Source organism: Schistocerca nitens, chromosome 3, assembly GCF_023898315.1.
Source record: "Schistocerca nitens isolate TAMUIC-IGC-003100 chromosome 3, iqSchNite1.1, whole genome shotgun sequence".
Taxonomy (NCBI): domain Eukaryota; kingdom Metazoa; phylum Arthropoda; class Insecta; order Orthoptera; family Acrididae; genus Schistocerca; species Schistocerca nitens.
The window spans coordinates 431282240-431295966 of record NC_064616.1 but is presented as its reverse complement, the minus strand read 5'-3'; positions in this window follow the sequence as shown (position 1 = coordinate 431295966).

Below are 13727 nucleotides of genomic sequence, written 5' to 3'. Positions count from 1 at the left end.
GAGCCCACTCACTTGCCGTATGATTCGAGGTGTCGACCAGACATACTTGACATATTTCTGCTAAAAAATATCAATCTAGCAACCACTACAGAAGTTGTCAACAGTCTAAACTCAGATCACAGCCCTGTGGTACTCAGATTTGAGGGAGATCAGGACATACCCAACAACAGAGTGCACACAACACTGTACACCGACTGGGAGAGATACAAGCAACTGGTTGCCTCACACATCCCAGACCATGCACCAGACATGCCAACCCACGTGGAAATAGACCAAGCAATAGTGGAATTTACCAACATTATCAAGGCGTGTGGAAAGGCTGCCACCACCAAAATCACACACAACAATGGGCGATCCAACATGCCCCCAGATCTAGCACAATTAATATCGGACAAAAACCGCATGCGCAAAAGATGGTAGACCTACCGAGACCCCCAGGATAGGAGACGCATGAACCAAATGGCCCATGAAATACAGACCAGACTGAAAATCCTGAGATGGTCCAGGTGGGAACAAAGTCTTCAGGCAGCTGAGAGAAATCCGTAAAAGTTCTGGGGGATAATAAAAGCTGGGCGGCAACCCCACAAAGCCAACAGACCACTACACGGGCAGAACGGCTTGGTATACACACCGGAGGACAAAGCGACTGCCATGCAAACACCCTCGAACTCCAATTCCAGGAGAATGTCATAGAGGACGACGAGGACGAAGCAGATGCCCTGGAACAGCGGGTAGAACGACACCTCCATCGCAGACTTCGCGCCAGGTCCGACACGACCTTCGGACTGACCAGCGAGCGTGTAGTTGCAGCTATCATCAGGCGAATCGGCACTGCAAAAGCCCCTGGTCCTGACAACATCAAACCACCCTTCCTTAAGGCCCCCCCAACCTGCAATCTCCCATCTCACTGCCATCCTAAATAATTGTCTTACAGCACAGTATTTCCCTACAACCTGGAAGGTTGCTAAAGTAATTTCAATCCCGAAACCAAATAAAGATCACCTATTCCCTCAAAACTATCGACCAATCTCCCTGCTCAACCACCTGTCTAAGTTACTTGAAATCCTCATCCAAAACTCCCTACTACAATTCCTATCTGCCAACAACATCCTTATCACTGAACAATTTGGATTTCGTACTGGGCATAGCACAACATAACAAGCCATTCGTCTGGTGGAGCACATCTGCACAGAGAAGAGCCAGGGCAATAGCACAGCTGCCATTTTCCTGGACATTGAAAAAGCGTTCGACCGGGTTTGGCATGGCAGTCTGCTATACAAACTGTCGAAGATGAATTGCCCACTTCACCTGCTTAAAATAGTCCACTCGTTCCTGGTGGAAAGAAAATTCTACTCTACAGTAGATCGAGCAAACTGCGAGCTAAAACAAATAGAAGCGGGTGTCCCACAGGGATCTGTGCTTGGCCCCCTCCTATATCTACTATACACAAACGATCTGCCGAAGGAGCCGGGCGGCAACATTGCCCTATATGCAGATGACACTGCATTATACCACAGTGGCAGAAACATCAACTATCTAGCCTACCGCCTACAACGACACCTAGACAAAGTGACAAAGTGGTGCAATTTGTGGAAAACAAAGATCAACGCAGACAAATGCCAGACTATCTTATTCAGCCACAAAATCAAACGCCCCATAGTGAACATCACGCACAACGACCAGGTACTACCCTGGAAAGAAGTAGTCACCTACCTAGGGCTAAAACTGGATAAGAATCTGACATTTACCCATCACATCAAAGAGGCCAGGAACAAGGGCTCCGCCCAGCTCTTTCAGTTATATCCACTCCTTAAAGGCAGGGGACTCACAGTACCTGCCAAACTCAAAATTTGGAAAACGATCATCCTGCCAGCCATGCTCTACGGTTCAGAAGCGTGGAGTATGGCAGCAGACACCAACCTCAAACAGTTGGAAATCATCCAAAACAAAGCCTTCCGTATCGTTGCAGACTCTCCGTGGCTCTCGAGCAATGATGAGACCAGAGCAATGTTAGGACAGCCCTCATTCTATCATCTCATAAAACAAAAATCATTAAAATTCTACGAATCATCCAACGCATCACCACACCAACTCATCAACTCTCTGGGAAGGGATGAAAACCCTGACCAGAGAGCACCAATCACTACAATCCATCGCCAATTCAGGCGTTAGTCATGAATCCATACGGAAACATACACTTACATCATCATCGCCGCCGCCTCCACTAACATCATCATCGCCGCCGCCTCCACTATCACTTCATCGCCGCCGCCTCCACTAACATCATCTACCCAGGGGAAAAACGACCCCTAACCAGTACCGTATAACCCCCGTATCCGCACCATCAAGGATCATTTCGAAAGACAGAGCGTTTTCAAGGACGCTGGTTCTTCAAACACATCATGGGTATAGACCCAGCCGTTTCATTTTTTTTCGGCTCCAGTTCACCACCTGCAATGGAGGGTGAAGCTTTGACAATGCCAGCCACTCGTGCTGGCGAAACGTCAGAAAAATCATTAGACGAACGTCGGCTGAAGAACCCGAAACAGAAGCCAATAGGCAGTTTGTCAACAAGTGGCCACGAAAGCCTTAACAATTTTCTATCGTCTATGTTTTTCAGTCTAGGATTATCTCAAAAGTGAAATGTATAGCTCTCCAACTGATAAAGTTGTAGAACTGGAATAGCAAACTTTACAGTCTTGTTATGGTCTGCGAGATGAAGGAATTCGTAACTCACTGCAAAGACGAGTGTAGTGCAGCATCTAAGTGCAAGACGACACGTCGCACACCGCTGTTGACAGGTATGCGTCTACATCAAGTTGTAACATAAGACTCACTTTAGAAGCGTTGTATTCCTTGTTAGGGTAGATCATGAGCTACATTTTGGCTAAATTAGTCCCTGACTTAATTTGAAAATTTACGTTTGTAATACGAGGGCTATTCGGAAAGCAAGGTCCGATCGGTTGTGAAATGGAAACCACAGCGGAAATTAAAAGTGTTTTACTGGCGACAGTTCGTTATAACATCCAACTACATCTTTACATAGTCTCCACTCCGAATTAGACATTTGTCGTAGCACTGTTTCAATTTTCCTACATCCTCGTCGTAGCACGTAGCCACCTGTGCATTCCGCCACGTCTCTTCCTGATCTGCAGTTCTTTGTCTGTTGCAAAATGTTTTCATAGCCAGAGGTTCATGTGAGCAGACATGAACATCAGAGGGAGTCAAGTCCTGGCTGCATGGTGGAGGATCGAACATTTCCCATCGGAAACTCTGTAAGGGCGTTCGCATTTCCCCTGCCGTGTGCGGTCGAAAATTGCCATGAAGAAGGGAGTGCATGACAGCTACGTTTTATGGGGTTGCATGAAATCAGGCGAAACACCCAAACATGGTGGTAGACACTACTGTTCTGCGCATCTTTACGTGCTCATTGTGTGCTCAGAACTGGAAACAGCGACGTGATGCTGTCGACAGACATAATAGAGACACAGTACAACATAACTGTGCAAAGCTTCATCGGATTTTCGCAGTAGTTTTCATTTCGAGACTTAGTGGACCTAACTTTCCGAATAGCGCTCGTACATGAGTACTTACTATAATAATATTTCATACTGAAGTCAGTGCCGGCTCGTAACCACACATTCGCAATTATCTCGCAAAGTGTTCTTCTGGAGACCTAAGTTTTCGAGTCTAATATCGTATATATTCATTTGTGTCAGTTTTCGATATTAATTGTGTTACTGTCTGTATATTTAGGTGTAGATGTAAACGAGGACGACACTAAATAATGCTGGTGCGATAATAAATAATATTGACATATACTTTTAAGTTGCTTTGAGAAGTACGATAGAAAATACACTTAGGGATATGGTGACGAAACAACTACAGAGGAAGCAACTTCCACTCATCGAGAAATATTCGTTACTTGGAATTTGTATTAGTAATATAGAAGAACCCCTGTACTCAGCAAGACGGCTGACAGTATGTACAGTGCTTCTTGTAGCACTGTGAATTCATCCCTTTCTCGTTTCGTTAGCAAATGGTACTCCGAAGAAACGACTGTTTGTAAATCTAGCGTATACTGTAGATTATGAGACTTTCCTGTCTTGTTTATTTCGCTAGATGTATGTTGGAGAAAGCAGTATGATTATTCACTTTTTTTTAATGCACGCTCTTAGAATTTTAACAGTAAAGCTGTTAGCGATCCACGGCACCTTGCTTACGGCATCTGCCACTGTAGTTTTATGATCAGCTCCGTAAGGTTGTCGCGCGTACTAAACGAACTTGTAATGAAACTCTCCACTCTCCTCCATTAATCCTATCCGACTAGGGTCCCACATTGACGAGCAATATTCAAGAATCAGCCAAACGAGTGAATAAACGATATTTCCTTATGTTTTTCAACGATTTACAGCAAGGCATCACCAAATAGTACTACCAATTTTAAGAGATCACTGTACTTTCGTTTGACTGGAACGGTTACTACTAGATATTGTACGGTTTCTACTGTTTGTAGTGATTCATACCACTGTTTTAATCGAACAGTATTTGTTCGTTCCCCCTATTTCTTTGCAATATGATAGATCTGTTTAGGTTGAGGATTAACTGTAGTTGCCGAAGAACTGCATTTCAATACTGTTCTGTAGCACTCGTTTAAGTCGAAGGATTAATCGTGTTCTTCCAAAATGTCCTATATACCTGCGCTTGTTTTGTCGAACGCGCTGAATCTCGGCGATGAATTACACTCGTAATTTTGGGACTAGAGCTTGACGATGTGCTTATCCGAAGCTTCTCAGTACGTAAAAATGTCACGTTTCAACTTTTAAAGGAAGTAACTTAGAACAATATGTAAAGTCGGGAGAAGCTAGATTCTAAGCCCCTTCACGTAGTAGTCTGTAAATAACTTGCTCAGAATGTCTCTATGGTTCCTTTAACAAGTCCACAGCAAAAAAAACTTTCCACCCTTTTGAACTGTAATGGCCTTCACGTCGACGGGACGTTAAATTCTAGCCATTCTTTCTTTGCAGTCGCGGTTTTATTTTTGTTTATTTTGATCTCTGCAGAAAACTTTTCAAATTACTTATCTTTGCTTCACATAATGAAACGTTGCTTCTAATTTTATGAACACTTTGTTTAAGCGTCACGGTGATTTGACATATACGGCGTCCCATTCCTCAGAACAATAGTAGTTGGTAATTCGCAGGAGGAGCTGAATTTTTTGCTTTGTTTTGTTTTTGTGTAGTGTGGATCGGAAAATAATCGCATGAGAGACAGCTCGCTGCGACAAACAACAGTCGGCACACCGGTGCTTATCAAAAGACAAAAGTTGCAAGATTCAACACGGCTACTTGATTAATGGTAAAGCACATGAGGCTGCGGGCTTGATTGATGACGTGACTGGTCTCCGAGGTGCAAGACTGCGTGCCGCCGCGATTGATGGCTGCGGGGTGTTCGGGGCTAAATAGAACAATACATCTCTCATCGGATAGCCAGCGGCCGCGCATCTCCTCACAATTCCGCGAGGACAATCACTTCTCGCTACAACCGGCGCTGCAACGTTAGCGTCCGCCTCGGAAGTACAGAGTCCCCTATATAGTGCCGAAAAGGTGTAACACTCAGCTGAAAGAAACGACTGCGGGCCTTCATCATTGTCACACAGAGTAATTCATGGAGGATAAGTTATTATTCCATGCTAACCCGCTACGAGAAGATTCCTTGGGAAGGAAATGAATAAACATTTTAGGGAATAAAGTGATTTTTGAGCGAGCTATGTGCTCCGAAAACTATTGAGATGTTATGTAACGATAAATTAGAAACTGTTTCGGGCGAAGCAGCGAAGATTTTCGAAAGCAGATGTTTACGAAACTTGTTATCACACAAGCTTGAGTTACAGAAGCAAACCCTTCATGTTCAACCAGAAGTTTTCACCGTGAAACTGCTTAAGAAGCAACGTTCAAAATTCAATAAAAAGCGTGTCCACGCCATTAATGGAGAAATCATAATTTTCGGACGGAAACCGAATAGGTGGAATATTACTGTCATTAACCCGAGTCGACTGATATACTAGCCGCCCTGGCAAATAATTGTGTTAGAGACAAAACCAAACGATATCCTGTCTCTCAAGAGCATCGTTGGGAGTGGGGATTACAACATCCTGTCATCTGCGCAGTCAAAATCAATGTAACGGAACACGAGTCCAAGGAAACTGAAATCTTCCTTTAAGACAGTTTAATCAGGGGAATTGTGAAACAGGGCATTCAGTGAGTTAATATCATAGTATAAATCACATTCTGTGCACTTTTCGATGGAAGTTGTGAACCAGGTGAGAACCAAAGTTTCTGCTGTGTAGTTTACACAAGAGATTTAAGGTTGAGGTACGAGGGACCGTAAAAGTTGATATGGCTGTAGAGGAGACAGAATGTGTGCAAATCTCTGCGCTTGTCTGCTCGTAGCGCATAAGATGGTGAAATATGATTAAAAAAAGCGAAGATCACAGACATATCGTATATTGACATTCATCACCAGTTGCAAGCGTGCAGTGAGTTTTCCTCAGAAAGAGCTTGCAGGTTAACGTTGCAGTAGTCAACAGATAGAAGCACAGGAATTTGTACAAGTTTTCCAGGTAAAATCTAAGAGCTTTTCATATCTTTTGTAGAGCATGGAAAGATGCCTTCTTGCAAACTGTAATTATTTGCTCACCCCAATTTAGATTTTCATGTGGACTCTTTGCTAAGGCACAGAATTTTGTATTTGTCACTTTAATATTAATGACAGTGGGAATTTCCCAAGATTCGTGCTAACGAGCCAGGATGACCAACAAGTGGCAAGACGAAATCAATACTTCCACTTCGCGATAACAACGATGAAGTTACTGATGACAGTGCCACTAAAGCAGAGTCATTAAACACGGTTTTCCGAAACTCCTTCACCAAAGAAGACGAAGTAAATATTCCTGAATTCCAATCAAGAACAATTGCCAAGATGAGAAGTATAGAAGTAGATGTTCTCGGTGTCGAAAGGCAGCTTAGATCACTTAATAAAGGAAAGCCTTCTGGTCCACATTGTATACCAGTCAATTTCCTCTCATTGTATGCTGATACAATCGCTCCATATTTAGCAATTATATATAACCGCTCGCTCAAGGAAAGATCCGTATCTAAAGACATACCACCGGAAATGGGGCGGCGACCCTGAACTACCAAACAAATAAACGTCATACCTCGCGACTTTTGCCGAACTTTGGAAAATAAACTAATTGATTACGCCATAAAAGTATCTTTGATTCATGCGACCTTCATCGTTCTTGACAGTGAATTCAAATCAAAAAATTCGGTTTTCACACATATCTGAAAACGTCTCCACATGGTCGTGAATACAGCGACCACGTTCGTGGACATCTGGTCATCAGTGTGTGAGATTTCGTAATTAATGAAATGAAATAAAATGTCACAACGACGTATGTAATGAAAATGATAATAATAACTGGAAACCAAATATTTGTGAGTTTATATTCGGACTCAGACAGAACCCACGGAACTTCTACATCTACATCCACATCTACGTAGATGCTCCGCAAGCCACCGTGAGACAGGGTACCCTGTACCGCTAGTAGTCAGTTCCTTACTAGTCAGTCACTTAACTACAAATGGAGCGAGGGAAAAATGGCTATATGCCACCGTATGAGTTGGAATTTCTCGTATCTTATGTTCGTGGTCCTTATGAGCAGTGTATGTTGGCGGCAGTAGAATCGTGTGTCAGTCAGCTTAAAATGCCGGTTCTCTAAATTCTATAAGTAGTATTTCTCGAAAAGATCTCCTTCCTCCCAGTGATTTCCATTAGAGTTCCTGAAGCATCTCCGTAACACTTACGTGTTGTTCGAACTTATCGGTAGCAAATCTAGCAGCCCACCTTTGAATTTCTTTGATGTCTTCCTTCAATCCGACTTTGTACTGATCCCAAACACTAGAGTAGTACTAAGGAATTGGCCGCAGCAGCGCACCGTATGCGGTCTCCTTTAGAGGTTAACCACTCTGTCCTAAAATTCTCCCAATAAACCGAAATCGACCCTACCCCATTTTCAATGCCATGTTGATTATGGAAAAATTTGGTAAGTAGGGAAGTTACCTTACAGAGTAGAATAAACGGAACGTTGCTGAGAAGAAGGCTTCAGATCTAGATTATTAGGATGGAGGTGGAATAGCAACTGACTAGAGGTGTGTAGTTTAATGCCTAGGTGAAGCACTGCTGTGCAGTCATTCATTAAGAGACGTTGTAAGAGACCTCAGGTCTTCCCTGATATGCAACTTCCTTCCATGATATGCAAACTCCGTTAATAATTCCTCAAATCAGGTTCAGATTAAACGATTTTTTGTCTGATTTAATAAGAAAGTAATAGCAGTGAATGTAAGCTCAGATCTTCACCTTTTACTCTGATAAAGAACATGGGCTTACGTAGAGGTTTTATTTTGCTTGTGAAACTCAGTATTTGCACAAGCGGTAGGAACGGAGCACGGATAGCGAACCGGATCCCCAGCGCCTTATAGAGAGTGCACAGCTTGAGGGCGAGCCAACAAAGGACAGAGGTCAGTGACTGCATCAAACAGCAGGTAGGTGCCCAGGATATTTGTTCCTGTGTGGCGTCACTGCGCGGCTTGGGCCAGCTTTCGCCACAAAATGCAACACTAGCAGACTTGCCCCACCTTCAAACATTCGGGAGGACGACGGTTCAATCCCGTCTCCGGCCATCCTGATTTAGGTTTTCCGTGATTTCCCTAAATCGTTTCAGGCGAATGCCGAGATGGTTCCTTTGAAAGGGCACGGCCGATTTCCTTCCCAATCCTTCCCTAACCCGAGCTTGCGCTCCGTCTCTAATGACCTCGTTGTCGACGGGACGTTCAACACTAACCACCACCACCACCACCTTCAAACGGCATCGCAGCAGAAGAGTAACCATCTTTAGTGTTCGGCTCTTCTACGAGAACACAGTCTGTTTTTTGAGCTTCGATGTGTATTCGGTGAGTTCTTGGAAGACGGGAATAGAGATACTAATTTCTACATGTCTATCATTTGACCCAGTCTGAAAGCAAGTAAAATATCCCGATGGACTTCCTGTGTGTCGTTTTCACCACCAGTTGCAGGTCGACTGTGTGGCGCCACGATTGTGTGGCGCCACGACAGAAAGCAGTGTCCTGAGAACTATTGAAAAACAAAATTGCCGTTTGCAGTACTTTCCCATGAGAAATGACTGATCAGACAAAAACACACTTGTTCAAGATGGAGGAGCAAGGCCCAGAATCTTCAGAATAAATGAGGCTGACAGACACTGGATTTGAAGCTGTGTTTTGTACAGTCCATGGTATGAGTAAAATTGCAAGCTGATAAAAATATTATTTGCAGAAGGTAGGAAAAATCTTGCCGTTGATGGACAAAAATTTTAGCACGGAATTCAGCATAGAGCGACACTTTGAGCAGGGTCGTACATACCTTCATCAGATAGCCTTCCCAGACCCTTAGTGTTCTTTTTCTTGCAGTATATTTTATGTATTAATTAAATACTCTTGAACTGCGTAGTTAAATGTTGTGATGTTTTATATTAATCTCCATACAAACAAAAGTTTTTAATAAAACGTATTTACCTGGGCCATGTATTGAGCTTCGTAGTTGGTAGATCCCACTCATGAGATTAAAAAGTATACTAACTAACGAAATATTGGAACTTGGAATTAAATGCTAGGGCCACTTTATTATCAAATGGCGTTAAATTTAGTTCCCTTGAGAAGTTCATTAGGCATTTGGATTTGAAAAAGCATTCTGCATCTCAGTAGGTCTAGCTGACGCAGATCTGACACGGTCACACTCGGCATTTCGCAACTGTAAGGAAAGAGAACGCTTCACGAAGAATAAGCAAGCTCTAAACGGAAAGCTAGAAGCGATGGGATAAAGATCTTCATATAAACTCTGCACTTCGGCTACGATGGACCATTCAGTTGTGCCAACAAGTCGCCATTTCATCTCCTACCACCGGCGTCATTCGGTTGCAGTATGGAGGGACATGTGGACAGATCACCGCACTATCTTCCGTTGTCAACTTTTGATACGTTGAAGCTGGTGTTTATAATTGACGTAGCTCCTCATTTGAAAACAAGGCTTTGGGTGGACCCCATTCCACGCCTCCCATCGATGAAAAGTTCCAGGCAGAGCCAGGAACGGAATGCAGATCCCCCAAGTGGTGGTGAGTCCGCCTACGGGGGTTGAATGGTCAGCTTGACGGATTGTCAATCCCCTGGGCCCAGGTTCGATTCCCGGCCGGATCGGGGAATTTTCTCCGTCCAGAGACTGGATGTTGTGCTGTCCTCATCATCATCCTATCATCCTCATCGACTGTGGGTCGCCGAATTGGTGTCAAATTGAAAGACCGGCACCCGGCGAACGCCATGTCCGACGGAGGGCCCTAGCCATACGATTAAATAAATACGTGGTAGTGAGACATGCTGACCACTCAGCTACAGAGGCGTACACGAACTGCATCCACATATAGAAAACGTCATAAATATAATGAGAAAATAGAGAACTAATATCTAAGGACACATAAAGGGAGTGATCTCGAACGTACGAAGTGAATTCTATCCTTTTTTTTCTGGGCAAAAATCTAAGGATCTCTGATTCACGGAAACTGAGTAGTATCTTCAGGAAGTGGAGGAGAGAAGTAAGTCTTCCGGGAACATGAGCATTTCAAGGAGTATTTAGGAAGACAACGAAATTCCGAGGAAAGTCCAAAACCGAAAACTGGCACACTATGAGCTGAACAAAGAATCTAGGCTATCAGAAAACAAATCAATTTTATTTGCGGGTTGAAGGTGAATGAACGACGCATTCGAAATACCGTGGTGTATAGCTGATAGAAACTAAATAATAATAATAGTAAAAACGATCACTAGTAACGAAGCACAGATTCACAAAGAAGCTTAAAATGAAGATTTGCAAGAAATGGACAATAGAACGTGAGGAAGAAACATAGGTAATTCATGAATAAGTTTTGAAAGGATGCGTAGTCAACAAATACCAAAACAACTAACAAATTAAATCGTGCTCCCTATGTGGGGCAAGCAAATGTCTGGCGCCAGTCCCAGCGTTTCTTTGCTGTAAGGAGGTTCATGGTGTATTGCTGTAATTCCTGGTGGTAGAGGAAAGGTAAGTGGGTGATTTTCCACCTGTGAGGCAATGGATTACCAGTAGGCATCCCAGTCGGCACGGCGGTAGTCGTGGACGGACTTTGGAGTGGCAGTAGCGCAAGGGGGTGAAGGTAGGCCATGGGCAGAGGACTTGGTGAGACAGATGGGCATGTGGACACTACCTATGGGACAAAGGACGTCCGTGACGATACGACCAAGGAGATTGGGGATAGTGACGATAACATCCGGGGTGGAGTTACTTTCAGCATGGGTGCGTTGTGGGAGAGGAACTAGGTCACCATCGAGGGTGGCAAGGAATTGGTGCCACCGCCGAAGTTCGGCAGGGTCACGGCTGTAGGTGTTCAGGTTGGTGGCAATCACATACGTGGAGAAGGTACGGTCAATATGGGAATTTAAGTCATAGGGGACAGGAGCTTGAAAGGTCTCTGTTGGATTCCTTTCATGTTAATTTCTTAAATCCGTTGTCATTTACGGCATAAATTCCTCTTCTAAATTTACTGTGGCGTTTCTGAGTATCTGGGAGGAGACTGTGTAGTGGAACGTGTTACTTTTACACATAAACAAGAACGATCTGTCACACTACTACACTTTAAAACACAGTTTATATGTAATTCATGTCACACAGTCTCATACGGAACCTACATCCGCTTTCTTTTATATACTGTATATGATAAGATACTGTCATCACCCTTCCCTTCTGTGTGAGAGGATGAATGAGCAAATGTATTTCTAGTTGCATGCTTGAGGGTAGCAGACAAGCCTGTCTGCTAGAGAACAGTAGGACCAACGTCGGAACAGGTAGCTACGCTTTCTAAAACTAGAGAGGTTTCTATTCTTAGTATGGTCCTGTCCGTCCCTTGTCATGTTGGTATAGGAAGCTGCCTCTCTGGCCACTTCCGTTTGTATTTATGAGCCACCCCTCAGGAAGGGACCAGAGCAGTCTGTCCCCGGCGAGCGTCTGAAGTGGTAAGATCTCCGGCTAAGCGCGTGTCTGCTAAGTCCGTAGGACAATGGATTTCTTCAGCCTAACTGAAAATTTAATCAGGTTTATTTCAGGTTTAGCTCTAAAATATCTAATGTTATCTTAAATTGCGACGCAGTGTGATTCGAGTGTACAGTTCAGAATATGTTCCAGTAGTTGCTTTGTCACTACTTTGTGAGTAAAGTGGAACCACGTGTTGATCAGTAACTTTAACTAAGATCATCAATCTTAAATGCGAATGAGCATGAGATTATGACGTCTCGTCTTGACAATATTTTTCAATATAGCAACTTTTCTTTATATTCAACCCACGTGGGGTGTACTTTGTGAGACCAGTACCACGTGCTTATACAATTGTTTGACCCATCAGGTTAATAGTAAGACGATAGTGACCAGTTCGAGGTTTTTCTCTTGTAAATTGCTTTTCGATCTAATTTATTTTAATTATCAAAATTATTGTGGAGTTACACTCTTTGTGTAAACCAAGTTGACCACGTGAAGCATGAGGTGTAATCATCAAAGTAGCCCTCAGCTATTCTTTTCGGGAAGATTTCACAGAGAGTTAGTATGAATTTAGTATACCAGTGTGTGGTAATTACATGACGGACAGGATTGCGCTACGAACGTAACTTCTTTGGGTGAAAATTGAAGCGGTTGTTTGTGGTTAATTTCCTCTTGCACATGTTTCAACGTTCTTCACGTGTTATTTTATGAATGCAGTGTTGTATGCAGTCTCCCAATCTTGACTCCATATTTAATGTGTTCTGTAAGATTACAAACTCACATTTTCACAGTCCTAAATAAGGCACCACCTTAGTTATGACTCAAGTTTAATATGCTGAAATTTCAATGATCAATGTTAAAATAACTTTCCAAATATAAACTGATTCATTTCTTTTTATTTAAATTCTCTTTTTTATATATATGTCACTGGTTGTCGTATGACGATTAAAAGATTATAATTAATTTTAGTCTGGTTGGGAATTTGGTAAGCTAGACTGGATACCTGGTGAAACAGTTGCTCAGTAATGCAAGGTTAACTTCCCCAGACAGCTCACAGCTTTAACCTGCTTTTATTGAACATCAGCACCGCTTTCATAGCAAATTAAAGCAACAATATTACAAGCTGAAGGATGGATATAGATAGTGGCACAGATGACCGTGAGGGAGGGAAAAAGATGCTGAGGAGGAGATGTTCAGTCAGTTCATTGAGTAGGGGTTATGGACAGACAGGGAGGTGCTTGAGGTGGAAAATAGCGACCCCACCATGGGCTAGGGGAAGGGGATTGTTGGTGCAGTGAAGGAGATAGGGAGAGGTGCAGACAACATGGTGAGGTTGGAGAAAGGTTTCATTAAGGATGAAGGAGTTGACATGGTGCTCAGATAGGGCATGCATAAAGAGGTGTTAGTTGGCAGGGAGGAAGCAAATGTTTAGGTAGAGGGGACGATACTGTTGATGCACCAGGAGAGGGGGAGGGGAAGGAAGCAGGGGAAGGAGGGAAGGAATTAAATGAATTTCTCTAGGCAGGTGAAGGTAAAGTGGGCCTGGTTGT